This window comes from Lissotriton vulgaris, chromosome 6, assembly GCF_964263255.1.
Source record: "Lissotriton vulgaris chromosome 6, aLisVul1.2, whole genome shotgun sequence".
Classification (NCBI taxonomy): Eukaryota; Metazoa; Chordata; class Amphibia; order Caudata; family Salamandridae; genus Lissotriton; species Lissotriton vulgaris.
The window spans coordinates 411,846,230-411,873,820 of NC_141694.1; the positions used below are offsets into that span (position 1 = coordinate 411,846,230).

At 47.6% G+C, this 27,591-nt stretch overlaps 1 protein-coding gene across 1 annotated transcript in view; it reads right to left on the reverse strand.

Annotated features, from left to right (window-relative positions):
• The window catches only part of CILK1 (ciliogenesis associated kinase 1), a 412,784-nt gene that overhangs the window by 202,420 nt on the left and 182,773 nt on the right, over nt 1-27,591 (reverse strand). The window lies entirely within an intron of this gene.

A 27,591-nucleotide genomic window follows, 5' to 3' on the forward strand; every position in this document is an offset into this window, starting at 1 on the left:
TCTGTCCATGCCTTCCTCTCTATCATTCCAGTGTCTTTTACTGGGGGAGGCAAGTTTCTCTATGGTAGAAACTGGGCAGGCTTATTATGTGTGGTGTTAATTGGTGGAATTTCTAGTTGAAGTACTGGACAGTGTAACCTGTGGATATAGGCTGCATTATTTGTCTTTAAATTCTCTCTTAAGTGTCTTTGCAGTTTCTGCATGTTTTTGACAACTTAAGAGATTATTTTTGATTGCCGGGGTTCACGCACATGGGCGGGACTATTCACTAGATTATGACTATACACAGAGATCCCCTACTACAGAAGGGTATAAATCTGTATCAGGAATATCTGGTTAGTCTGTGGGAGTGTTGTAATCATCCCATGTATCTTGTGGTGGAACAGTGTTATCATCAGGGTCATCTAATGTAAATGTAAATGTAAATGTAATTGAGCTTATATAGCGCACAGCTACCCGCAGTGGGTGTCCCGGCGCTTGCTTAGGGAACCCGTCCTGGTATTCCCCTGTGAGATAACCCCGGCAGGGTATACACAAGGTGAAAGCCAGGCATCCCGCCGCGAGGGGCCGTTGTGGAGATTAAGCAAGCTATTGCCCAGAGTCGCAGAGTGCGAACCCGTGAGTCGAGAAGGCACCGGAGCGAGAATTATCGAGTCAGTGGAATTTTTAGCCCAAGACCCGCCGAGGCTGGGAATTGAACCCTGGTCCAGGGCCGATCTCAGCTTCCGGGTCTGCCGCCTCTAACCCCTGAGCCACACTTCTCCACAATCGTATCGTATCCACCCCCTTCCCCTAGATCATCCTCATCCTGTGGTGGTAAGGGTGAGTAAAGAAGAGTGTAGGAGATAAAGGATTGGTAGGAAGAACAGGAGAAGAGAGTCTTAAGGGTGAGGTTGCAAAGTCTCTTTTCTTCACAGGTACCTCAGGAGAGTGTGAGGTATTTGATTTTCTCTTCTTTGCTGGAACACTGCCAATATGGCCTGTTTTAGGGTCAACATGTAATGTCTTTTGTTTCAGATCGATAGGATCTGGCCCAAACAGTTCTTCCTGGTCTTTGTCTGCTTCCGATCCCGATTTTTTGGGTTCCGATCGTGGTTTTTATTTGGACTCTGGAGCTATAGAAGGGGTTTTGTGTTCCGTCGGCTTCGATGTTGGTGTCAAGTCCAAAACCATCTTCGGATCGGAAAGGTTTTTGGTGCTGTTTCGGTTCCGAGGCTTTATGATTTTTCTGTGCCGAAGATTTCAATAACGAGGCCTTTTTGGGTGTTACGGGAATAGGGTGTGTCCCTGTTTTCAGCACTGATGGTGTTTTATGGGTAACCAGGTGCGGCTTGCTCGATCCCAAGCTGCCGGAAGGCTTTTCTTTTGTATTGGCCTCCGGGCCAGGAGGTGGGGCTTCTGAAATTTTATTTTGCTCCTGAACTAGGCCTTCAGGCGAAGTTTTGACCAGAGCCTTGTGTTTTTTGGGTGGTGCAGGGGCATAGAAGCTTGTACTCACTCGTTGACCTGGAGTGATGTGATGTTCGGAGTTGGGGTTCTCAGCTTCAGAGACGATCTTGAGCTCTTCCGAATCCTCTGCCTCTGGAACATCGGGGCCGTCGTCAAAACTTTTGAATGCCACTGGTGCAGCCTGTTGAACCACAACGTGTCACCGAGCCCGGCGATCACAAATAGTCTTCTTGGAGCGAAAAGAAGCATAGGCCTGGCAATCCTTTTCATCGTGTTTTGGTGAGAGGCAAAGGTTGTAGACCTTGTGGTGGTCACTGTGTGGAAATTTAGCTCCACACTGGGGGCATTTTTTAAATTGAGTCCTTTCCATTTGCCGTAAGCCCGAATGGCGCTGATAGGCCCAGCGGCCTGCGTAGACGACCGGAATCGAGGATTTAAAGGTTAGAGCGTCGAAAGGCACGCAAACAAAACAATACCATTGAGTGTTGATGGGTGCACATTGAAAAAAGGTTGGAAACACGGTGCCGAACCGGAGAGCAGCAGGTCACAGCCGAATCCTATGGCAGAAAAAAAACAATCTAAAGATGGACTTGAAGCCCCTACACACTATCGGCCAAAGGAGGAGTCACCTATCTCGTGAATACAAAGACTTCTTCCAAGACAACAACAAAGTGCAAACATCAGAGCCCACCACCAGATGGCGATCTATGCACAAGTATGTATTCTGCAGCTCATATGCCTCGAATATTAGGTACCATACGTCGCCATCCTAGTACAATAGTCTAAATTTTGCCTGTTATATAAATACAAGGGGGTGCTAGACATCAATATCCACTTTCTATAAGTGGTTACTAGAAGGTAGTGGTTCTTAACCTTTTGACTTCTGCTGACTCCCACTTAACTATGACTGGAATCCAGGGACCGCTACTGAGCCATTACTGGACCCAAACCAAGTAATTTTGATGATTTGAACCTGGCAAGGCTTTTAGGTGCATTTTTTGTTATCTATAAATATATGGCAGCAATCACTTTTAAGACTGGCTTTAACAAAAGGCCTCACATTGCCTTCATTAGCGTTCTAAAAGTGAACAAGAGGACAGTGACCTTAAGCTTTAGAGTGGACTGATGAGAGAGTAGTATTCCTTTGTCATGGAATACAATGTCCAATTTGTTTTAAATAAAAGCAGTCATCTATGACCCAGTAGTTGTGTTTTTCGTGTCTTCTTAAACACAATAACTAAGGTCTTTTCCTTCCCCCTCCTTCGAGGAATTTTGTAAGGTGGCACAAACGGTGTCCTCGGGGTCCCCGCTTGACCCACTGCCCCCCAAATTCTGGAAGGTCTTCCATGCAGACCTTTTCTTGCCTTTGTTCTCGATCTGTCTCCAATCTTTGGAGTCGTCATCGGTGCCAGAATGCTGGAAATTAGCAGTAGTGTCACCTCTGCTTAAAAAAACCACTTTGGATCCTGCCTGTCTTTCCAACTACAGGCCCATATCCTTGCTCCCTTTTCCTATCAAGATTCTGGAAAAATGGCTGACTCGTTCATTCTCAGGTTTCCTGGAAAACATCGGCTGGTTCGATGAGGACCAGTTTGGCTTCCGCCCCGGCCACGGGACGGAGTCCGCGCTGGTGACCGTGTTGGACAATCTTCGTTCGCGTGTCGACAGTGGTCGGGCAGCCTTTTTAGTGCTGCTCGACATGTCGGCCGCGTTCGACACGGTCTGCCACCGGACCCTTGTCAGGAGACTTGAGGAGTGCGGGATCACTGAGGGGGCAAGAGACTGGCTGACATCTTATCTTGACGGCAGGCAACAGTTGGTTTCACTTCCACCATTCACCTCTGAACCAAGGAGTGTAGGACAGGGGGTCCCACAGGGCTCGGCCATCAGCCCTATACTTTTTAATTTGTACCTCCGCCCCTTAGTCCAGCTAATAAAATCTTTTGGTATCTCGGCATTTAATTATGCCGATGACACCCAGCTGGTCTTTTCATTGGAAGGGAATAACGCGGTCTCGCTGGATACCTTTCATCGCTGCATGGCAGCCACAGCAGACTGGTTACGAGCTAATTCTCTACAATTTAATAGCTCCAAGACAGAGGTACTCCACTGTTCTATCGACAGGATTCCGCGGGCACTCCCAGACAACTTTTGGCCTAGTACCTTTCTTGAGCCAGTACTGGCGGCGGAATCAGCCCGCAATCCGGGGATGATTTTTGGCCCTAACCTACAGCTTGACATACACGTCCACAAAACCACCTCTACGTGTATGATGCTGTTGCGCATGTTGCGCAAGGTTTTGCCCCTTCTCCCCGCTCAGGCTAGGCCGGAAGTAGTTCGTGGGACCATATTAAGTCGCCTCGACTACTGTAATGGGCTTCTCTTGGAGGCCCCAAAAAATCTGACCGGTAAGCTACAGCGGGTCCAAAACATGGCCGCCAAGCTGGCTCTCTCCCGCCCTAGGTCTAGTTCCTCCACCCTTGCCTTAAGAGACCTACACTGGCTCCCGGTTCATCTGCGGGTACAATACAAAGCTGCTTGCCTTGTGTTTAAAGCGGTTCACCAACTAGGCCCCATCCCTCTGCAAAAGATGTTTGCTTGGTACTCTGCATCGCGACCCCTCCGTTCTTCTTCGGCGCATCTTCTTGTAGTCCCGAGGTTTCACAGAGTGAGGATGGGTGGCCGCTCCTTTAGTGTCGCAGCGGCCAAACTTTGGAACTCCCTGCCACTCTCTCTGAGAAGCCACAAGGACTACTTACCTTTTAGGAAAGCGTTAAAAACCCACCTATTTCCATAAAAGGCTTGAGCTGTTAAGGTTATGGTTCCTGATCAAAGCGCCAGGATGCCCTTTGGGTGACAGGTTTCGCGCTCTACAAATACACTAAATAAATAAATAAATAAATAAATAAATAAATAAATAAATAAATAAATAACACTGAAGGGGAGAGAAATTCCAAAATGATTCCAAATTTTGCAGATAATGGAAATAAGATATCCAGGCCCAAGACCTCTTTTCAAGAGCTAACCCTCTACACCGATATCGCCCTCAAGGAACACAGTACTACTATGTCATGGGAACTAAGAAATACGATCACAACTCCCCGGCTCTCAAGGATCTGAAGTGGCTCCCTATTGACCAACGAGCCAGGTTCCGTACAGCCTGCCTCACACACAAAGCCCTGCTTACAGGCAAACCAGAATATCTGGGCCAACAAGCTCAAAAGAACCTCAGAAGCTCCAACACGCTCCTACTCATTCCTCTGAAATCCCAGAAACACAAAACATCTAGTAAATCCTTTCGGGCAATACTCCCAAGATATGGAACTCCACCCCCTCCCCCCCATATCAGAATGCCCGCATCCTTCTCAAACTTCAAGATGCTACTCAAAGCCCTCTTCCTTGAGCGTTCTGGATCGTAACAAGAACTCCACGTTTGACTTTGAAAGACCATGTTCTCTACGATCCCAGAGCCGGAAGACTCGCCTTCGATCTCCGCCCTGTTTGGCGCTCATGTTGTTATTGTACAGACTTTTACTTCGCCCATGCGCTCCCTGCCCTGTTTTCCGTATCACTATCTTTCTGATGCCTATTTGTATTTGATGTGAAGCGCTCTGATACCCTCGGGTCCAGCTAGCACTATACAAAACTTCAATAAATAAATAACAAACACAGTCTGATACCAACTCTCTCTGCTAAAGAGAGTAAATCATTCAAGCATTCGTGCTTACTAGAATAGTGCTAATTTGGACTATGTCCCAGATCAACAAAAGACCCCAGAAGATATAGTCTCCTCAATGGCCCTGAAGGTAAATCTCGTGGAGTGCTAACATTCTCAATTTTTCTTTTCTGATTCATTTGTTTACTGTTTTGAGGCTCAGTATGTCTAAACATGTGTTTCTGTCTTTGTTCGATACAGAATTAAAAGGAATGCATTCTTGCTTCTTTCAGGGATTTGAGGCCTGATGTGCAACGATATGTCCAAACTTATTTGCTTCCCTTTCGCCAGAGGGGTTGTTCCCGTCCCTTTCTTCTTGTATGTTAATCATGCCTCTACTGTTGTTTCTGATGGTATTGCTGCAAAGGCCAATCAGAAGATTGAACTGTCCGATAAAAATAGACACACGGACATGGGAAGTGTAGTAGCTGCTAAAGTGGCAGCCAACATCAGCTCAGACTATCAGATGGAATCTCTTTGTTAAGATACGAACCAAAAACGGTTGCTTGAAAAATAAAGATTGAAGCTTCTTTGATGGGCTTCAAGTTTTAGGTCAGTTACACACTGCCACAAAGAATGCCAGATTGCCAAGCCATGATCTACCAATGCGGAAGTCTGCTGCTGCACTTATAATCACATTAGAAATCATCATCTGCACTGAGGTGTCTCAAAAATCCTCTCTTCTAATTTTGGGAAAATCTTTGTTAGGAATTCCCAGGGTTCTACTAGATCTCAAAAACAAAGATGTGTCTTACACCGCTTCCTCTCTTTCTAGATATGAGTGCAATTATGTGACTCTTCCTTACATGCAGAACAAGTAGTTGCAATGCTCTAGGTCTTGCATTTGCGAGAGTTTCAGCTACTGGCATTGTAAATGGCAATGCCTTTTATTTATGTGGTTTGAAAACCTGCAAGCAGTGCATAAACACGCACTTTGCACTTATAGTCAGTTCTTGCTTAAGAGAAGCAAGGCTGGCAGTAATTGCACCTCTTTTACTGCCAGCCTTGCTTCTCGTAAGCAAGGACTAAAACTAGCACCCACTAACCAAACAGAAGGAAGGGACCGAGTGATGATAAAGACAATCAATGGTAAACAATGGGAGGGCTGTAAGCACACTATAAGCGAACAAAATGTATGTACAGGCAATAGATGGGCAGATTCTGAGAGGCCTGCATCATCATGGCAGTCAGTACTTCCCAAGTCCAAGGTAGAAAGCAAATTTGGAAGCAGGCTTTCAAATTTTCATGGAAAAAAATGTAGCAAGCATTTAGCAAAGGGTGAGTAAAATCAAAACACAGGAAACACTTAATTTAGTCTCAATCACACACATTTAGCAGTATATATGACAAACCTAAATCCTCACATTCACATACATGATTATTACTAATTAAAACCTGGTACAAAAGCAGCACTTCAAGCATGAAATCAATGATTCGAAAACAATCAATTGGAACGAAATACAATAGGTCAAAAAGCACCAAACGAACACCAAGACAAATTAGGAAACTAATGATTCCATTCCTCACAAATATCAGGAGGTAAAAAGGCTGATTCATGTTTTATGTTGAAAAAATGCATTCCAATCGCCTTTACAGTTTTTTCTAACTTAAGACAGCGCATTCAAATGCTATTTTTAAACAATTAATAGGTTTGAATGTGTTTACAGTGGGTAGATCCCGAAATTAATTGTTGTGCGAGGAATTTTCAACTCCTCTCCTGAAATAGCAATGGCAATCTCAGTGTGGTGAGCCCATTCTTTATAAAAAAATAATAATAATAATAATAATAAATGGAGGTCGTAAGCGAGCCAACCAGCTAGTAGGGACGGGGACGGCGCAGAGGTACCTTTACTCAAATAACCAGATCCAGCGAGGTGACTGTCACCCACAAGACCAGCGCTCACCGGAAGTGTGCTTGTGGAAATAGGCCTTCTTAAACAAAGAGAGGGACAAATTGGGCTGTTTAACGGGGTCCTTTAACAAAAACAATGGCTCCTGTGGAAAAATACAACTAATTTATGATAAAGGAAACGCACAGTGGCGATATGGGTGATTGGGGCAAATGTCAAGTCAAAGAAACTGCATATACTCGGTATGAATGTATCATTCTTTTATGTTTAACGGGGTCCAGCGTACATGCCCATATACTGGAGAACAAAAGAGAGTAAGCAGTTACCCAGTGGAGAGGGCGGATGAACCAACGTTGGTGGAGGCACACAGGAGGGGGATCCTCCTTGTCGGAACTAGAGTCCTCACAAACCCAGTAAGCTAGGTGTCATGCTTCATCATATGGACTCGCTCCTCGTCGGGTCGGCAGTGCAATACTCAAGGGGCACCCATAAAGGGGCTCTTTAGTGGAGATCTTCTGTTCCTGCCCTATGGTGCCATGGGTGTGAGTGTAGATGTGAATGAGTGGTGTATTAAAAAAGGTTGGATAGTCCACTAGGAAAGTTTAATAAAGTGGTAATCCACCTTGTTAAAAACGAAAAGAGAGGCTGCTCGCTGGCTCTATGCTTGAGGTCGACATGTTTCACGCTGTGTGTTCAGGATGATACAGTGCATTTTACCAGGACCTAGTAACTTGTGGAAAAAGGGTAATAAATAAAACTACACTCAATGAAGAAACTGAGAACGCAGTCTGCTATGGAAGTTAAACCCTAAATAATCAGATCCAGGTGACTGAAGAGGGCGGAGATGGGTCAGCCCCCCTACAGCCAGTTCCATTGGGGCAGCACCCACATAACCAATCTGTTTGGGGGTGGGGAGGGGATCTGGGGGGAGTGGCATGAAATGTAAAAAGGCTGAGTTCCACTTCTTTTTGAAAAGCCCCTAAGAATCGAACTTCAAACAGGTCAACTAACATTGTCTGGAGAAAAGTTACATTTAAAACAAAGAAAACTGCTGAAGGCTTTTAAAACTACAGCACAGGAACTGCTGCCCTGTTTGCTGCAGTAACTACCTCATACAACAGCCATTCACATAAAGATAGACTTCAAATCTGACATGCAAGACTAGTCTAGTTCCCCTCCTCCTCCATTCCCGCAGCCACCAAACATATGAAATGCAATGTCTACCAAAGACTTACTGGCTCCAGGCAAACTTTCAGATTAAATAAAAGTAATTTTTTGACATACACAATCAAACACGTTTGTGCCTACAACAATTAATATTACTCCAAGACCTCTAGCTCCAAAAAAAGCAGATCAGGGATCTTTGGACGTCTTAAGTTGATTGGATAGACTGCTACAGTTACTGCATTCATTCTTACTTGGTAACTTGACGTCGCATATTCTGTGTTCTTTATGGTCATACGAAAATTCGGGATCCACTAACCCACTTGAGAAGACGAACTTGTATAACTCACAGTATCTTGTGAGCCTCTGAATTAGTAAATATTTTTTCCTATATGGCGAGTTGAATGTGTCGTGGTACATAACGTTAGAATACTCTGGCAAATACCCATGCATCTTATTACAGACTGTGGGTGTACGTTTTTCCGCTTGCCTCCCCATTTTCCACTACCACAAAGCTCCCTGAAGTCCTGTCCGATTCTACTCAGTCGGCAGGTAAGGACATTGTGTACCGTATTTTTATTGTATATTGGTCCATCTGTGGTCTCCTACAATAGGAAATATTATACAAAGCTTTTGCTCATGGGATAAATTAGACTCCGAGATACGAAAGGCTCACACTGGGGCTATTATTACGCACTTTTCACAACATGAATGTATCTTTCTTGCTGAGGAAACAGAAAACCAACACAGTCTTTTCACCCCTATCATTTTAATTTGGACGTCTTAAGTTGTTTGGATAGACTGCTACAGTTCTGCATTCATTCTTACTGGGTAACTTGTGTTCTTTATGGTCCAATTTACCCTTATGGACAATTCGAACATGAGACCAATGAAATCATTCTATTCAATGTGTTTACATATATTGTTCTGATAGAGTTTACGGCGGACTTCACTCATAACATTTCTCTTTCCTTTATTTGGACATTTAGTGACCTTCCAAATATTCTTGCTACCATTCATATCGGTCAAGGGCCCTACCGAGTCGGAAGTATCACCGGCAGAGCTGTGAGCATTTTTACTACATGTACAAGAACTATAGTCACATGCAGTTACGATCTATAACTAACAATTACTTAATTAGCTCTACTCTCGTCCTTTCCCTTTTTATCTTCCCCCTCCCTTTGTCTTCCTCTCTTTTCGCCACTTTGTCGTTTTGTACCCTTAGACCTCCAATGTGTGTACAGTAGCGTCTGAGGTATGTGTCAGATAACCACAGGTCTGAGGTGCCACTCATTATGCTTGTCCCTCTTTCTTTTACATCACGAGAATCTTCTTATCCACGAATCACGCCAAGGGCTAATTTTAACTCTGCTTTATATAGAATCACTTTTTTCACTCTTGGTGTATCCCACTCATTATATGAGCACGTAGAGTTAACTAGGGTGGCATGTAGAAACTTTTAAACACACTTTCTAGTCTTTATGTAACGAACACCATACGGCTGATCTAGCTTTTGGTATCTGACAACGGACTAATCATTGTGACCTGTGGTACACTAGCGAATCACAGTTGTTCACCGTTTATCCACGAAAATCACTATAAGAAAGAACTTGTTAATTAAAGGACAATTCTACAGGATGTACACCCACATTGTATGCTGTCTAAGACACTTCATATTGTAAGTGATTTTTCTGTTATTCCCAGCCCTGAAGATTCGTGCAAGCGATGAAACACGTGTCTGCTGGCTGCTGTTTTACTGTTATGGAAATAAAGAACTGAAGATTTCAGTCACCACAAGATTCTGTCGTCTCTCTGTCACCTTACCTTTTGTGACCTTTTTCTTATCCTACGATATGATTACTGATTGAACTCTTATATGTGTGTGCATAGGGTATTTGTTTCACTATTCCTGCAAGCGGTTTCATAAGTGACAGATGCCCACCGTAAGAATGGGAGAGGGATCAGTAGGGAGTATGGGAATGTGCACCCCACTCTTTAGCATAAGCGCCTCCATGCAAGATTCGTACATGCCACTGTCGAGTAGGTAGTGCCTCCTTCTGGGGTGGCAGTGACCAGATAAGCTTCTGAGGGCAGTGGTTGCATATACCCCGGGGCAATGGCTAGATGATGCATACACAGTGGAGATGGTGCTAGTGTATTGCATGTTGGGCTTGGGCACATAATAAATATAGCTCAAGGTCCGGTGCTTCAAACCCTCCCAGCAAAAAAAGGGAGTGTAAGTGTCTGCCAGCTTATATGGGCCTGGGCTCCTCACCTCTCCCCCCAATGCCAATCTGATAAGCTGTGACTTAACTGCACTCCAAAAAGAACGGCCTGGGCGATATGGTATAGTGAAGAAGAAGTAGAGCAACTTCGGTAATATCACCATTTTCATCAGTGAGATTCTGCCTCCCAAAGACAATGGCATTGATATCCAGCGAGTTATTAAATGTGTGATAGATTCCAAAGCGACCCCGTAGTTTGCCCGTAGCTTTTCTTCCCTATCATGGGCTATCTTTACCCCCGGTATTTTATTTCTAATGCACACCATGCTAACAGGAAGTCCAGGGGGAATTCCGGGGTGAATGGAGTTAAGGGAAAGATCTGTGACTTGCTCCAATTAATGTGTAGCCCAGAGATGACCCCAAAGGTGATAAATTCATACAGCACTGGATTCAGGCTAGTGCTCGGTTCCCGGAGGTACAGTGAAATGTCGTCAGCATATAGTGACACCAGTATCTGTCTGGAGGGGTAGGGGATGGCATACTCTCTGTGGTGTTGTCGGAATTTAGCTGCCAGCGGCTTGATAGCCAGGGCAAAGAGCAGAGGAGATCGAGGACACCCCTGTCGGGTACCCCTGTATATTGGAAAGGGTTCCGATCCCAGGCAATTTATTTGCGCACCGCTGTGGGCTGGCTATACAGCAGCGCTATCCAAGCAAGGAACGGCACCGGCAGCCCAATTCTGCTAAAGATTGGTAAGTAGTCCCACTTTAGTGAGTCAAAGGCCTTTATGCCATCTAAGAAAATTGCTGTGGATAGACTGCTACATTATCCTCTGTGTCTATGTCTTGTAGTAACGAAAATATAAGGCAAAAGTTGTGGAAGGTTGCTCTGCTGGGTATGAACCCTGCATGATCAGGCAGTACCAGTCCCTCCATCAGTAGACCCAGTCTGTTAGCTATAATTTTGGCTAATATCTTAGAGTCACAATTTATTTAGGACAGGGGTCTGTAGGACTTGCATTTAGTGAGATCTTTCCTAGGTTTGAGAAGTGATATGATCAGTGTTTGCCTTATTGATTGTGGGAGTGTACCAATCATCCTAACTTCTACATACAGTTCCAGGAGGATGGGGGCAAATTCTTCTATGTAGCACTTATACAAATCTGCTGGCAGCCCATCTTGTCCTGGGGCCTTGCCGGACAATAATTGCATGATTGCTGCACATACTTAGTCCTCCTCAATACCCACAGATAGAAATTCCCTGTGGCTGTCATTTATCCATCCCAGAGCAGGGTCTTCGAAGTAGGCTGCAACATCTATCTGACCCCTCCTATGTTTGCCGTATAGCTGTTTGTAGTGGGCAGTAAACATCTTTAGGACATCTGTTGGGTCGGTATTGTGCCATCATCATCTTCAACCCTGAACACATTATTAGAAAACAGAGGTGGTCTGACTGACTCAGCCAATGCTTTACCCGGTCTTTCACCCTTCCCATATGCGCGAGAGCGGGAGCATTTGAAGCAGTAGTTAGTATTAGATTCCTTACCTTAGAATATCCCCAGGCGTCAGACTGGATCCAGAAATGTTTGCGTAGCAGTACCGTTGCGTGTCGGTATGAGTCGTCTGCGGCTCCGCGTCGGTTGTCAGCGTCGAGTGCGCTGTGATGACGTCGTCGGAGAACTTAGACGCCGCCTCCGCGTGCGGACGTCAGTTCTTAGACACAGCTTTTCCGCGCCAGAAACGCAGAGCCATGTTAAAAACCAACACTGGTGCCATTGAAACTAGGGCACTGAAAGGGGATGACCTTAACCCTAGATATCGGTTCGCAGAACGGGGAGGATGGGTGGGGCGGTAAGGAATCTAATACTAACTACTGTTTCTTACAGATATATCGTTACGGAAGGTAAGTAACATGTTCATCTGAAAGAAACAGGTTAGTATTAGATTCCTTACCTTAGAATAGATACCCAAGCAATACCATCCCCAGTGGTGGGTCTGCGAACCAATAATCACACCAGAAAGTCCCGGAGGACGGAACGGCCAAAGAAGCCATCCCTCTGGACTTGGCTGTCCAGACAGTAGTGTCTCGCAAACGTGTGCAGCGATGCCCACGTAGCTGCCTGACAGATGTCCTGCAAGGGGACACCCCGGCCCAGGGCAGTGGTAGCTGCCGTGGCCCGAGTGGAATGGGCCCTCAGCCCAACAGGAGGCTCCTTCTTTGCCAAGGAGTAACAAGCCTTGATACACAAGACGACCCACCGAGAGATGGTCCGTTTGTGTACCGCCCGTCCCTTCTTTGCGCCCACGTAACCAACAAATAGTTGGTCATCCACCCGGGACTGGCGTGTGCGATCCAGATAGAATGAGAGCGCACGTTTTGGGTCCAGATGGTGGAGCTGCTCTTCCTCCTTTGAGGGATGTGGAGGCGGAAAGAAGGTAGGCATGGTGATAGACTGCCCGATGTGGAAGGCCGTGACAACCTTGGGCAGGAAAGAGGGTCTAGTCCGCAACACAACCTTGTCCGGAAGGACAGAAAGGAAAGGAGGCTTGGATGAAAGAGCCTGGAGCTCACTCACTCTCCTGGCAGAGGTGATGGCAACCAGGAAAGCAGTCTTCAGAGTAAGAAGGCGGATAGGACAGTTGTGAAGTGGCTCAAAAGGAGCGCACATCAGATAAGTAAGAACCAGGTTCAAGTCCCACTGAGGCATCAGGAAAGGAACAGGAGGAAACAAGTGTGTGATGCCTTTCAAAAAACGAGTTACAATAGGGGACTTGAACAAAGATGGTTGATCAGGCAGCCTGAGAAAGGCTGAAAGGGCAGAAAGGTAGCCCTTGATAGTGCCTAGAGCAGAGCCCTGCTGGGCAAGAGAAAGAAGGAAGAGAAGAACCTCAGAAAGATGGGCAGAGAGGATCCACAGCCTTTGCTGTGCACCATGCCACAAATCTGTTCCACCTGCAGGCGTATACCGACTTTGTGGAGGGACGCCTGGCTGCCAGAATGATCTTACAGACTTCAGGAGGCAAGTCAAATGGCCTCAACTGTCGCCGCTCAATCTCCAAGCATGGAGGTGGAGACTGGAAAGGTTCGGGTGGAGGACCGTCCCCTGCTGCTGCGCCAGAAGGTCCTCCTGAAGAGGCAGACGAACCGGGGGATCGACTGACATACTGAGTAGCTCGGGATACCAGTACCTTTGTGCCCAGTCCGGAGCCACAAGGATGACTTGGGGCTGGTCGCGTTTGATCTTCTTCAGCACTCTGAGCAGAAGTGGTATAGTGGGAAAGGCGTACAACAGACCGCAACTCCACTCGCGGCGAAAAGCGTCTCCAAGCGAGTGCGACCTTGGAAATTTCAACGGGCAGAACAAATGACATTGCGCGTTTTCTTCGGTGGCGAATAGATCTAACCAAGGCTCTCCCCACTGCAGAAAGAGACCTTGCGCCACGTCCGAGTTCAGACGCCATTCGTGATCCATCATGCACAGGCGGCTGAGTTCGTCCGCCCTGGCATTCAGAGAACCTGCCAGGTGTTGAACCACCAGGGTCACGCCCTGATGTTCCAGCCACTGCCAAAGGCGCAGAGCCTCCCGGCTGAGGGTCCACGACCCCACCCCGCCCTGTTTGTTGCAGTACCACATGGCGGTGGTGTTGTCCGTGAACACCTGCACTACACTCCCCCGGACAGAGGGGAGGAATGCCTTCAGTGCAAGACGAATCGCCCGCAGCTCCAAAAGTTTGATATGGAGCCGGGACTCTGCCGGAGACCAGAGGCCTCTGATCTCCGCCTCTCCCATGTGGCCTCCCCAGCCCTGGAGGGACGCGTCCGTCACAGCTACGTGCTCCGTTTGGGGAAGGGAGAGGGATCTGCCGCTGACCCAATCGCGGTCCGTGAGCCACCACTGCAGCTGTCTTGCAGTGCCCTCCGAGATCAGGACATGGTCGGACAGGTTGCCCTGATGCTGGGCCCACTGAAACTTCAGGTCCCACTGCAGAGCCCGCATCCGCCAACGGGCGTGATGCACCAGAAGGATGCAGGAGGCCAACAGCCCCAGAAGCTGCAGCGTCAACCTGACCGAGACTTGGGTTAAATGCTGAAAGATCGGAATCAGAGCCTGAATATCCCGAACCCGCTGCTCGGGGGGTTAAACCCGAAAGTGTGCCGAGTCGAGAACCGCTCCGATGAAGAGGAGCTTTTGAGAGGGACACAGGTGTGACTTCGGCACATTGATGGAGAACCCCAGCAGGTGCAGGAGGTCCGCCGTCGTCTGGAGGTGGCTAACGACTGTCTGGGGCGAGCCCGCCTTCAACAAACAGTCGTCGAGGTAGGAGAAGACTGAAACCTCTAACCTGCGCAGATGAGCTGCGACCAACGCCATCACCTTCGTGAACAGAAGGATCAAAAGAGATCACAAAAAAGTGACTAACGTTGCGTCTAAGTACTCTGACGACGTCATCATGGCGCCCACAACGCCGATGACAGACGCAGAGCCGCAGACGACGCCTACCGGCGCGCAAGGGTACTGCTACGCAAAAAGGAATCTAATACTAACCTGTTTCTTTCAGATCTCAAGATTCACCCTCTGTGTGTGTTACACGTTATCTTGTATGTCACCAGTACAGCCCCCAGACACCTTGCCGTGGTACTCAAGCAGCGCTGTGAATGTTTACTCCGTCCCAGTATCTGTAATTTATGTGCGAGGGCGCTGTGGCATCAATAATATTACCGGTGCCTGCAGTTATATGTTTGTGCCATCCAATTTGTGCCATCAGACCAATCAGCACAGCTCCGTAGGCACTGCAGCTTGTTTCGTACGTGAACTCCGAGCCACAGAGTGCAAGAGCCTCCTCCCCCCGCCTGACTTACTTGGAGTAAGGGATCATCGAGCGCTGCCGTGGCGGTCCCCTCTCATCTAGCCTGATCGGCACCTCTTCTTTGCAGCGCCAGCAGCCTCCTGTGTTCATCTCACCAATGGCGAGGTGAGGGGGCAGCCGTTTTGCGCTCACCGCTAGCTGTAGCTTTGGCCTCATTTCGTGCTGGTACAGGGCTGCTCGCCTGACTATCTTTGGCTGTCAGCACCACGTAATTCCCAGCAGCTATGCGCCTGGATTCGGCAGCGGGACCCCTCAGCATTTGGGCAATCTTAGAAGGTACAGGGGGGGCGCTAGAGGGCGCATGGCAAGATGGCCGCACCGATGTGAGGCTCTGCCTGACCAAGCATCTATCCGTCAAATATCTGCGACATCCCTTACCAGAGCGACTTGCTGCCGGCTGGGATGGACATCTGACTGCCTCCTGAACACTTGTGGAGGGTTTGTGGTGTTGCTGAGCCCCTTTTACCGGCCCATTGAGAGTGCGGGTAGTAACATAGGGGCCACATGGCATGGCGTCCACCGGCGTGTAGCGGGCCCTGCTGCCCATGGGAAAGACATTGCGCTGCTTCCTTGCACTCTTCGATCCTGTGGTTGACTGCGGATGGCGGCGCTGCCTACGGGGAAGTGACGACTGCTGTGTGGCCTTGTCTGTGGTCGAGCGCGGAGAGGGTCGAATTGCCGCTGTGATCGCTGGTGGCAGCAGACTGAGGTGCAGCGGGAGTAGCTGTCTGCAGGCCCCTATACTGCCGGGAAGATCTGCGGGGAGGTGCGGCCACGACGGCTGTCTGCGTGCGCCGGTGGTGGTAAGTGGGGACGGGACCGGGTGTGGCCCCAGGCTGTGGAGGCGGGCTGGGCCTTGCGCCGGGTCGCGCCCTGGGAGTCGCGGCAGGGTGTGGGTGGGGCTGGGTGCCGGGTCGGAGGCCCGGGAGCGACGTTGGAGGCCTTTTGGGGCTGCGGTGGGACACCTGCGGTGTGGCGTGGCGCTGGTGCCATTCCTCTAGCGCCTTCTTAGTGTTGCAACCCCGTGGTGAGGATATGCTCCTGGACTGAGCCCCTGCATATCGGCCCTGGGAACTGGACGGCTGGCTGACGGACTAGTGTGGCACTGCGTTTTGCGCTTGGTTTGGTGGGGCTACTCGACTCTTGGATTCTCCTGGGGCTTGTGTGAGACCCACGTGGGCGTGCTGCGCTGGGCCCTGAACTTGGTGGTGCCCCTAGGGCCTGAAGACAGTGCGGGGCCTCGCTCCCCGGCAATGAGAACATTGGAATTGACCCGGGGGAGGTGAGCCCTGCATGTGAGCTGCTGGGGGTGACTCGGCCCCGGTTCTGCTGTGGGCCCGCGTGCCTCACAGCCCTTCTGAATATTCTGCCTGGTGCACCTGGGGGGCTCGAACTCTACATTTATTTGCTGTACCCGGGAGCTATCATAACACTGCAAAAACTATCGCGAGAGGCCTGCTGTGACTGCCTTTTGGGTGAATGGGGGCTCCTAGCCTGTGTTTTGCGTATTCTGGCCTACAGTGGTGCGAACGTCTTCCTGTGTCGCTTTGGGCTTGTGTAAGGCCTACTAAAGATAGGGAGGACTGATAAATCCCAGCCGCAACTGAACTTTGAGCAGCGCAAAACCTCTAAGACTGCGCAAAATGCGGCCACCGACTTTGAAGCAGATATGCACGTGGACCCCCCCCCCCACGTTGGAGACCACATTGATGGCAATGCAACGCATGTTGCAATCTATTGGGGGCACGATGGCAGCAGTGAATCATCTCCTGGATCTTATGTCGTCGCAGCTCGAGAAGCAGACGGCGCGCGTGGCGGAGGTGGAGCAGAGTGTGTCGGCGGCCGAGGACGGCTTGAGTACGGTGGCGGACAAAACCCTCAATATGGAAAAGGTGCTGGCCCTGATTCAAGCGAAGAATGAGGATTTGGAGGCAAATTACGGGTTTGCCAGAATCCACCAACGTTGGCAAAATGGAGACCTTTGTTGAGCGCCTGATCCCCGAAATCTTTGGCGTGGAACAGCTATCCAAAATGTTTATTGTGGAGCGTGCTCATCGTTCGTTAGCGGCTAGGCCGGTCCCGGGGGCACACCATCGCCCTATAATTGCCTGTGTATTGAATTACAGCGATACTATCCTACGCCGGGCTAGGGAGAGGGGCGCCATTGTTCATCAGGGTAACACGCAGGCCTTTTTTCCGGATTTCAGTCCAGGCAGCCCGGAGGGAGTTTGGAGCGGTAAAACAATTTTTGAGAAGTAAAGGTGTTCCGTATGCCATGCTGTATCCGGCCCGATTGCGGATTGGGACATTCGAGGATAATAAAACCTTCTCGCCAAAAACGGCCATGGAACATGCTAACCAGTTGAGCGGCGGAAGCGAGACTCTGAGGCTGTGCTGGAGGATGTGGAGTAGCGTGGCACTCAGCTGGCTGGTGTATCAGTCAGCGTCCTGGACTCTGGCAGGTGGTCCGGAGCTCTCCTTCTCTTCTTTGGCTGCCATGATGTGAACTGTTCACTGTATGCCCGCTTATCATGTGCATGTACAGTTCATGGCTATGGGTTATAATGAGCACTGCCCTCCTGGTGCCTGTAAGACGCAATTGGCCCACACTGAAGGAAGGTGACACAGGGGATATGACGAACAACTGGAGGAGGTGGTGGTTGTAATGCTGGACTTTTGGTTTTGATATACCATTTCTGCTATGTAGGTTTTCTCACTTCTATTCCCGAAATACGAGGTGACATTTGTTGGGTGGTTTGCCTGCATTGCTCTGTGGTTGGATTGGGTAATGATCAGCCTGCAAATGACAACAGTTATTTGGGGAATGTGGACATCCACTAGTACATGAGACCTCAGTGGGGGTTTGACACCTTTGGTAGTCTATCAGCTACGATTGGATTGGGGTCCAGGGCCGGAGATTCTTCTTCTCATTCCATGGCATTCAAGTTTACCCTAAAGTAATAGCTGGCAATTCTAGCGTCGCAGCGGAAGCTGTGCGTTTGTTATGTATGGGATGCATACTGTATTGTTCTGTTATTAATGCTTGGTCAACTCCTACTAAAGTGGGAGTGTATTGTCTACGCCCCCCACATATGGGTGTACCCCACAAATGGCTTGTTCTTCAGGGGGGGGAGGTGGGTGATTGGTAGGGTTTGGGGGAGGCTTTGGCATGTTTGGGGCGCTGAAGGGGGAAGGGGAAGTTTGGTCTGTTCTTTACATTGCTCTGGTGCAGGGGAGGGGATGGGGTGACTGTTTTGGGGATGTTTCATGAATACAGCTATGGGCTGGGTGCTTACAAGTTTTGTCAGCGGTATCTGAAGGTGTGCTATTTGATCTATTTTGTTGCAGTTTACTTCACTATGATTTTTAATGGATAGAGCAGGCAAAATCACTTGGCTCACATGGAACGTTAGGGGTTTGAATAACTCGAAAAAGACTAGGCAGGTTCTGGCATATTTGAATCGTCATAATGTTCAGATCGCCTTCCTGAAAGAGACACATCTTACAGGGTATACTGCGGCATCTGTAGCCAGACAATGGGCGGGGGTGCGCCTTGCTTCTTCTTATTCTAATTATGCTAGGGGGGTCATGATATTGATAAAGAAGAATGTCCCGTTTGTGAGCACGCATGAGGAAATTGATAAAGAGGACAAGTACATAATACGCAAGAGAAACTGTGTGGAACATTGATCACAATGATAAATATGTATGGACCAAACATAGATGATCCTAACTTTTATACTGTATTGTGGAACAAGGTCTATGCCCTGCCGGTATCTGACATTATTTGTGGGGGGGACCTTAATGTGGTGTTAGATCACGGGCTAGATAGGAAGTCGTGCAACATTGCTCATGTCAAAAAGGCGACAAAGGTGGTGCGGGATGGTATGGGTGATTTGGGACTGGTTGACGTGTGGCGGCTGAGGCACCTTGGTGTGAGGGAGGGGACATGTAACACATATGCGCATAACACATGGTCCCGCTTGGACTACTGGTTGGCGACACGTGATGTAAATGTGTGAGTAGCAAAGGCCATGCACTTATCCCGCACACTATCAGATCATGCGCCTGTTTTGCTTGAGACATTTCTCCCAACTTACGTTCCTGCCCCATTTACATGGAAACTGCAACCCTCGGCCTTATTAGATTTAGTGTTTCGGGAAGGCATACGGGAGGCTATAGAGAATTATTTTACAGAGAATACCAGGTCAGTGGAAGGTATGAGTACCATTTGGGGTCGTTCAAAGTGACCATCAGGGGGGCATGCATAGGCCTGCAGGAAGGGGTGCTTAAGTCCTTACGAGACTCCATGGGAAGGTTGGAACGTGATTTGGCAGGGTTGGAGCGTCAGTATGAGGAAGCTCCGGCTGCGGCTCTCCTGAAGTGAGACATTTGGCAAGGTGATGCAGAACCTGACACTTTGGTGGGGGGGGCAGGCCGGGGCGTGTGTTGGCTGAAAGGATCACACAGCCTTGGGCTAAGTATTGTGCAGTGCAGAAACTTACGGAGGATGGTAGTCCATAACACACACTGCTGATATACTGGAACAATTTGTCCAATACTACAAAGCAATGTATGGGCGTAGGAAAACGTCCAGTGAGGAAGAAATAGCACAATATCTGGACGATGTGGCCTTGGTCTGGCTGTCAAAGGGACATCAGGACTTCTAGATGCACCATTTGACTGCAGACTAGCTTAAAGATGCAATAGCTGCCCTGCCGGAAGGCAGCAGGCACTGATGGTCTTCCATCTGAATTTTACAAGGAATATGCTGAACTGTTATTGCCTCACCTAACAGCCATGTATACAGAGGCACTTGAGCAGCAGCGCCTACCTGCCACGCTTAGAGAAGCGTTGATAGTTGTGTTGCAAAAGCCAGGTAAACCGCCGGATAAGTGCGAGTCCTACAGACCACCGTCACTTGTGAACACAGATGTGAAAATCCTTGCCAAGGTTCTGGCGACACGGTTGCGCCTACTGCTTAATGTTATGGTTCTTCCGGACCAATCAAGGTTTATTCCAACGCGTTCCACGGGCCATAATCTGAGAGCTCTATTTGCTGTCCTGCACTTGCTTAAACCAGAACTATCGGCGGCGGCAGTCCTGTTAGACGCTGCCAAAGCGTTTGATTCGATCGCATGGCAATACATGTTTGCAGTGCTCCACCGCATGGGGGTGCCTTTCCTTTTCACTAGCTGGATAAAATTACTTTATACGGACCCGGTTGCTCGGGTGCGGGTTAATGGACGTGTCTCGGAGGCCTTTCCAATTAAACGGGGCACTAGACAAGGGTGCCCGCTCTCGCCCTTGCTGTTTGCCCTTGTGCTAGAGCCGCTGACGTGTATATTGCGGCCGAGGCATGCCAGTTCAATGCTCCAATTTTTTAAACAGCCATTAGCAGTATCAATGTATGCCGACGATATGGTTCTGTATGTACGGGAGCCGGAGCAATATTTGGAAAAGGTAATTCAGGAGTATGTCCGTTTTGAATGGTTCTCGGGCTTAACCATTAATTGGGCTAAATCAATAATATTACCGCTCACGCACAGTACCACAAAGTTTGTGCTAAACTTCCCCTTGGAGTTGGCATCTGATCCTGTACGGTGCCTTGGCATCTGGGTGCATCGGGACCCGCAAGAAGTTTTTAGGGCTAACTATGGGGTGGCAGTGTCAAAACTTGAAGATCAGATGTCTCAGTGGATGCGTTTACCCTTGTCTTTCGCAGACAGAGTTGCACTGATCAAGATAAGGGTGCTGCCAAAGTTTTTATATTTATTTGTTAACGTCCCGATTAACTTGACGGCCACTTTTTCGCCATGCTTCGCTCTTCATCAATCACGCTTGCATGGGGGGGGGGGGGAGAAGAAAGGGGGGGGGGTAAGAAACCCCGCATAGGATGGGACACGCTGACGAAGCCCTATGAACTGGGCGGCTTCTCGATACCGGATATGCACTTATATTATCTTTGTGCACAGGCACACTTTGCTTCATACTGGCATTGGAGAAAAAAACAGTGATGTGATGCAAGTATCGGAGGTATTCCAGGCAAGAAATATTTTAGGGCCCCCCCTTTCTGGAACAATTAAACGTTATTACCCATTTTCAAGGCCTTGTGACGTCAAAAAAATATTGAGTTATGTTAAACCTCCAGAAATAAGGGCACGTCACAACAACCGAAAGCTCAACCTGCTTGATAGTACTGAAAGAAGTTTGAGCAAGCATTGATGAAGAAGTGTCTTTTTGAGTTTGGACCTAAATAATTTTTACTTGCATCACCTAACAGCAAGGGCGCTCGACCTCGGAAGCTGGGTTCGAGTCTCGGTAACGACGTCAAAAACGTCCTGGGATTCAAATCGCTTAATCTCCCTGTGCCTAAAATGAATGTGTGTCCTCATGTAACGTAACTGATCCTATGTAAAGTGCTCTAATACCCGATTCGGTTCCGGTCTAGTTCGCGCTATATAAAACTCTGCAAAAAAACAAACAAAAAAAACACAAACAAACAAAAAACGACGCCCACTATAATAACAATCATTGAAAATGCAATAGATCTCGCCTTAGATTAAGTTAAAGCCATTTGCTTTGCTAATGGTATTGTATAGCAAAGCAAATGGCTTTAACTTGATAAAAGGCGAGACCTGGTGCATTTTTAAAGCCCGTTTTACTGGCAATGTTAGGATTTCCCACACAATAGCTGACATAGCACGGCATTCTCACAGGCTGAAAGCCTCCCAGGATAGTACAAATGTTGTGAGCTTGTTAAGTGCGAGAAAGTTTAGGTGTTGTGGAGTGATGGTGTGGGGAGAGTCCTGGGTGCCAAAGCACTCGAATGTTGTGAAAGTGTTAGAGGTCCAGAAGTGCCTTATTGGTGGTTTGAGAGCCCCGGCTGTGACAGCACTGGGACTGAGTGCTCAGCACACCATGAAACACATGCAGCTTATATTCAGGCTGTCTCTCACTGGCACCACCCCTGCCAGACCATGGTGGTGTGTGCGAGTGCACCTTTGATTATGTACTAGTGATTGTTCTGGGGGGCTTAGTTAGACCTCGGACACGGACAACGTGCTGGAAGGGCACAGAAAGTGTGTGTGAAATAGGAGACTGAACAGAAGAGAGAAAGGAAGAAGATGGAACAGAGTGTGTAAGGGAGAGAGAAAGGATGGTGCCAAAAGAGGAAGACAGACATGCAGAGAGAGAGCTAGAAAGTTGGAAGGTGAGAGTGAACAATGAGAGACAGGAAAGTGAGCGAGGTTCGGTCATATGAAAGAGAACAAATGCTAAAAGAGAGATTAACAGAGTACTGGGGTGCCGTGCCTAAGAAATTAAAAAAATTGAAAATTAGAACGGAAATTGTTCCTACATGTGAACATTATTTTTTATGGTTTTGTTGCGCTGTTTACAGCATTTCAGGAGAGGGTTTCCAATAAGGCAAAACGAGCCTGTGCTGAATATACTAGGATGTCTTCACATACCCCTATAATACAAGCATTTGCAATGTAAAAGGTCTCGCTTTTAAACGAGTTTGAGCTATTGGCATTGCAAATAACAATGCCTTTTATTTTTGTTTTCATTTTAAAAACATAAATAAAAGGCATTGTCATTTAAATACCAATAGCTTAAACTGGCGTAAATGAGAGACATATTGCATTGCAAATGCTTGTATATGTGTGTGTGTGTGATTTTATGTACCAGTTTGTCTGCCAATATTTGCTAATACATGTGCCAACTGATTGTGTCTTTATGTTTGCCTGTGAGCTTTGATCGATGTGTCTGTTCATTATTGAGAGTGCCTACTTCACAGAGTTTTGCGTTTGCCAGTGTTCAACAGCATCTTTGATTGTGCTGTGGAATGGCGTGTCTATCTGTGCCTTCCCAAGCATGTCAGGCAGTCTGTGTACGCATCTGCCTCTGGTGTGTGTCAAACCCTTGTTTACACTGGCATGGCATCACTGACAGCAGTGCTTTAAATGGACAGGTACTGTCCCATACGGAGTACCGGTACTTCCCAGACGTAAACGGGTACTCCAAATAGAGTTCCTGTACATTTGTATTTCCAGTAAAAGAACTGTCTGACAGGACACCTCTCCACCGTTCCGGAAGGGGGGGAGAGAGGGCAGCCAACAAATGCAAAAAGTGCCCTTTTCCAGACTTGTGTTAGAAGCTGTTGCACCATTTCTGCGCCACTCACGCGATCGTAGTTGTACCCCTCGTGACTGCGTAGAGACGAGCGGCAGGGGCGAGTGTGCTGTGTGTGTTTTAGAGGATGGGATTGTGTGCGTTAGGGCTAGCAGGAAGAAGAATTACATAACAACTAAGAGTTTGGCACTTTGTCATGTTCGTAAAGTGAGAAACTGGCAGGTGCTGTTTTTTTCTGAGGCGCTGTCACACCAAAACAAACAGGTCGCCTTCCTTGGGATGGATACCGTGGGCTGTAAATCTAACTGGTGCTGCATTTCCTCATATCAAGGACTGTGGGCAAGACGTTGTCCTGTGCTGCTCTCAAGTGTGGCCAGACGGATGGCTTCATTCTGTCGCTGGCGGATTTTCACAGTTTGGCAACCGCCCCTTTTTGCTGCACTTTATTAATGTTAGCAATTTTACATTGCAGGAAGGTATTGGAGATCTTTACAAGAGAACCGGTTATACCACACAAGGACACATTCATTTTTGCTGAGGCACAGGGAGATTAAGTGATTTGCACAGAATCACAGGATGTTGAACCAAAGCCTAGACTTGGTTCCATCGCTCAAAAGCCGGCATGTCTAACCCCATCCTCTCTCTCGCAACAAAGCGAGAAAGAAAGTGATTTGCGAAGGGATGTTTCCCTTTCCTGCGGAATCAGTTGTAGGAGGGCAAAGTTAAGAAGCTTCACAGCAGGACTGCATATATGTGTGGGGGAATGTCTGCTGAGTATAAAGTCTAAGCATGTCTTTATGGTGTGGTAGATTTGAGTGTTCGTGGCTTGTGTGAGTGTTGGTGTCTGCACATGTGTGCGTTTGATCTGTGTTGCATTTGCTATTTACGCAAGCAAGTATGTGGACTAGTTTTCAATTCTGCTTTCCCCGGCTTTGAAAAATGTGTGACCGCTGGTGCATCACAGTGCCGTTTTGTATGACACTGGTATTTTATGCAGCACCTCGCTTCGCAGCTATGAACAAACCTCCTGAAGTTTCCGACCTTTAGCTGCCAATGCCAACTACTTAATGAGAATTAGTAGCGAGGAGGCGCGGTTTACTCTGCAGCCTTTAGCTGCAACCGCGGGAAGATTCGCGCCACCGCATGCCCTAATTGAGCCATTTGGGAGACACTGGTGAGTTATTCTGTCTTGTAAAGCATCTACGACTACTTCCCATTAAAGGAGCCACCGGAGGAGGCATTGTTTCTGCTCTTGATAGCTAATGGCACCATAATTACTGGGTCTGGCCATCTTCTTATGCGTATGTCCCATGACAGTGTTTAAAATACATATAGCACACAGTAGCACTTTCCTCATAACTAGAGTTAACTTTCCAGATTAAGCAGTGGTCCTGCTTGATAGAGCTCCATAATTGCTTCCCTATATATTAAGATTCGTGTTAACAGGAAGTTAAAAAGCGGCCCCCTCTCCTCAGCCCCCAACTGCCACACTCCACCTCTCAGCCATCTCCACCCCCATACATGCACATGCGCGTGCTGCCTTACCTACAGAGGAAGATCTGCTGAGGCCGGGAGGGGCTGGGGGATGCGAGGGAAAGCTACAGAGAGAGAGGAGGTCGGAGGGAGATGGGGACTCGAGGAGGGCGAGATGTATGTGAGAGAGGGGCTCGAGGCAGCAATAGGTGAGGGCCCTTGGGCACACCTGAGAGAGCCGTGAAAAATAGAAAGTCTGTCCAAGCGGGAGAGTCCGGTAGACTAAAGGAGACTGGAGGGGGGAGGGGCGGGGTGTTAGATAACAGAACAAGCGCTCGCCAGGCAGCCACGGTTTATTTTTGCATCTCGCTTTCACTTTAAGCTAGATGCAAAAATAAACACGCCGCGGAGCTCGTCTTTGTGGGGCCATGTGTATCAAACACATGGCCCCATAAAGATAAGAAGGCTTTTACGCCAGAAAGAAGGCAGACAAGGCCGTCCAAGTGGGACGGCTCAAAAAGAGAAAAGAAAACGTCACAGGGAGCCCTTTTCCAATGGCTGGCCACCATTTAGTATAAACGGTGACGCCGGCCAATGGGAAAGAGAGGCGGGGCTTGAAGACCTTGAATGAAAGCCCTCTAAATCATTAAATCTCGCCAGCGAGACTGCGCATGTGCGCAGCCCCCTCCAGTCGAGACCTAAAAAGTAGAGAGGTGAGGTAGGAATTAGGTTGTGTGAGAGGTAAAGCAGATAGCATAGAGCTATAGGGAAGTCAGATGGGAAAGGCCCAGTGAGCGAGAGAGGGATGAGGTAAAGAGATGAGGTACAGAAAGGGGATTGGGAGTGATCGATTTAGATGCAGTCACAAAGAATGATAGAGAGGAGTAAAATCAAAGTCATGGGAGAGAAAGGTAGAGAGATAAACTTGAAGGAGGTATATTGAGAAAGAGGTGAGGTGTAGAAAACAGATGTAGAAAATGATTAAAATAATGAGAGAGAGGGTGGTTGAGAGGAAGAATTATGGTAGAAGAGAAGTAAGGAGAATTTGGGGCCCTGGGTTTCAAGGCATGGGCCCCACTTTGCCCATGCCTTGAAACATCTCTGGGAAGCACACCCACAGTAGGAAAAAAGGAAGTGGGGGACCGCCTGCATTGCAAAGTCCAGGTGTAATCTGTGTAGGTGTGTATGTGGCGCTCCCAGAAGCCCAATGCATCTGCTAGCTCCACCCCTCAGTCTTGCTTCCTCAGGGTAACCCATATCACTAGCCTTGTCCTTAGCTCTTGTTAACGCTGCCGAACTCTGAGAAGCCTTACTGTTTAACTACAATACAGTGCCGGGATGATTTTAGCAGTGCAACAGAGTTGAATCTGCTCAGGTGCTCCTTCTCGCGCAATAGTAGCATGTTAATCATTAGAGCAGCAGTTCTTAACCTGTGGATACCCCAGGGGAGTCCGCAAATCTTACTCAGGGGGCTCAGCGTCTGTTTCGAAAAATAAATAGTGCTAGCTGATTAAAGTACATTTACAAAAATGCAAAATAAAAAGGTTTCAAAACACTCAATGTTTAGGAATTTGAAATTGGAAGCTCAAAATGTTGTTAGTATGCTTATCTTTGTTTGTGGGAGCAGCGCAAGTACTACAAAAGGAATCTAGAAAAGAATTGTCTTTAATGGAAGCAGCCCTATGCACAGAAAAAATAGAGCATTTATTTAGAGCAAAAAGGAGAAAGTGATATGCTAAAATCTAGAATATTACTTAACCTTTTAAAAAGAAAATTATATTTTAAAGGCTCATGTTAAAATTATGTTTTTTGCATATTTGTAAATTAAACACAATATTTCAAATTGTGTGCATTGTTTCATGTATACTTGTTTATGTAGGAGTTTGACGTTCAAAATATAGAAAACGCTTCGGCTTCCACCAATGATTCAACAAGTATCCACAGATTTCAAAAGCTTAAAAACCGATGCATTACAGCAAACAACAAAGAGAATATTTGCTCACTTGTACTAATTGAGCTAGAACAGCAGGAGTGACCATCGGTTCTGCAAGCAGGTAACCCGAGTAATTACCAATGGCTGGATTTCTTTTTATCCCTAGACAGTTAGAAGGCAAAGCTATTCAGAATTTAAAGAAAAATAAAACTGCATCGTTCCAATACTTTCTTCAGGCCCAGATGATGTGAGACTGATCCAACTGCTATTTTCCAAATCTTCGTGTCTGCAGTGATTATCAATATGAATGCTGGACTACATGACTATAGTTTCCTGGTGATGCTCAGGTACTTCAAAGATCTCACCAACCCTGGCCTCAATAGTGCCCATATTGTGTCCAAGAATTTGGATTTGTTAGTGTAATAACTGTACACATAACTGCATGATCTGCATCAGCTCTAAATGATCTTTTCCAACATCAAGACAACAGGCTTATCTTTGAAAGACTGAACAAAGTCTTTTCTAGTCCATCATCTGGGAGATAGAGCTACCACTTGGGAGAGATTCAGGTACAGGGTGGTCATGGTATTCTCAGTGCTTGCATATAGTTGACTGGCTTCGGCCCTCTGCTACTCCTAGGAGCGGCTCGTGGCAGGGAAAAGAGGTGGGCGACACCAAACCCACATGCGCACTGAAGTCAGAGCCCCTACCAATCCCCTCAGTGCCTGTCATCATTGTAGTCCTGCCCTGCAAGACTCGGCACAAGGAAAATAAAACT